Source organism: Trachemys scripta, chromosome 5 (assembly GCF_013100865.1).
Source record: "Trachemys scripta elegans isolate TJP31775 chromosome 5, CAS_Tse_1.0, whole genome shotgun sequence".
Lineage (NCBI taxonomy): Eukaryota > Metazoa > Chordata > Testudines > Emydidae > Trachemys > Trachemys scripta.
The window spans coordinates 68,945,213-68,947,374 of NC_048302.1; positions in this window are offsets into that span (position 1 = coordinate 68,945,213).

Genomic DNA, 2,162 nt, shown 5'->3' on the forward strand with positions numbered 1-2,162 from the left:
GATGCAGCTTCTTTCCTTACCCTCCCCACACTGAAGGTCACAAAGCGGAGTGGAATGGAGCATCCAGAGATTAAGGGATCCCACGTTCATGGGAGCTGCGGAAATACAGGTTCTCCCTCTGGCAACAGGCAATGACAACGGATTCTGCAAATTATTAGTTGGATTAAGAGAATCAAAATAATAAACTATTCTTCTTACTACTATTGATTTTGCGAATGACCGAAGATTTTTTATATTGAAACCTTTGCATCTTCATACCCTGCCCCCGTACATCCTAGATATTTTGCTAACGTCTAAAACATTGATTAAAATAATTTTTATTCTGACTATCCCTGAGCCAAAAAGTGCTGTCAGTGGAATTTGAAGCACTAGAGAAGATTTAGAATTATAGGACTTCTTTTGTCTACCTTTAACATTAACCTTGAGCAAATAAATGCTATTCTTATACAAGATCATTTGTTATCAGGAATAAATTCTTCTCTTTTTTAACTCTGCTACAGAACAATACAGATTGATGTTAAATTGCATTTATGGCACTACATCTCTTTTCAATTATATTGTCAGACTAAAAGAACTGCAGTAAAGATAATTTCATTTAATAGTGTAGGCAAAATGGTGTGGGTTAGAAATGGAAAAGTTCAGAATGTTGTTTTTAGTTGCATACGAGTTCTCTACTAGCTGTATATATTACTCAGTAGCAATCCTTTTCCTAGCGTTGATCATAGAATCATAGAATATCAGGGTTGGAAGGGACCTCAGAAGATCATCTAGTCCAACCCCCCTGCTCAAAACAGGACCAATCCCCAACTAAATCATCCCAGCTAGGGCTTTGTCAAGCCTGACCTTAAAAACCTCTGAGGAAGGAGATTCCACCACCTCCCTAGGTAACCCATTCCAGTGCTTCACCACCCTCCTAGTGAAAAAGTTTTTCCTAATATCCAACCTAAACCTCCCCCACTGCAACTTGAGACCATTATTCCTTGTTTTGTCATCTGGTACCACTGAGAACAGTCTAGATCCATCCTCTTTGGAACCCCCTTTCAGGTAGTTGAAAGCAGCTATCAAATCCCCCCTCATTCTTCTCTTCTGCAGACTAAACAAGCCCAGTTCCCTCAGCCTCTCCTCATAAGTCATGTGCTCCAGCCCTCTAATCATTTTTGCTGACCTCCGCTGGACTCTTTCCACATCTTTCTTGTAGTGTAGGGCCCAAAATTGGACACAGTACTCCAGATGAGGCCTCACCAATTCCGAATAGAGGGGAATGATCACGTCCCTCGATCTGCTGGCAATGCTTCTACTTATACACAGGGCCGGTGCAACCCATTAGGTGACCTAAGCAGTCTCCTAGGGCACTAACATTTGGGGGGTGGCGACTGCGCTGGCCGGATCTTCGGCCGCCCCAGTTGTCGGAGGTACTTTGGGGGCGGGCCTTCCGCCACCTCTGTCGGGGGCGGTATTTTGGGGGCAGGACCTTCCGCCGCCTAGGGCATCAAAAAAGTTGGTGGCACTCCTGCTTATACAGCCCAAAATGCCGTTAGCCTTATTGGCAACAAGGGCACACTGTTGACTCATATCCAGCTTCTCATCTACTGTAACCCCTAGGTCCTTTTCTGCAGAACTGCTGCCTAGCCACTCGGCCCCTACTATGTAGCAGTGCATGGGATTCTTCCATCTTAAGTGCAGGACTCTGCACTTGAACCTCATCAGGTTTTTTTTGGCCCAATCCTCTAATTTGTCTAGGTCCCTCTGTATCCTATCCCTACCCTCCAGCGTATCTACCACTCCTCCCAGTTTAGTGTCATCTGCAAACTTGCTGAGGGTGCACTCCACGCCATCCTCCAGATCATTAATGAAGATATTGAACAAAACCAGCAACAGGACCGACTCTTGGGGCACTCTGCTTGATACCGGCTGCCAACTAGACATGGAGCCATTGATAACTACCCGTTGAGCCTGATGATCTAGCCAGATTTCTATCCACCTTATAGTCCATTCATCCAGCCCATACTTCTTTAACTTGCTGGCAAGAATACTGTGGGAGACCGTATCAAAAGCTTTGCTAAAGTCAAGGAATAACACATCCACTGCTTTCCCCTCATCCACAGACCCAGTTATCTCCTCATAGAAGGCAATTAGGTTAGTCAGGCATGACTTGCCCTTGG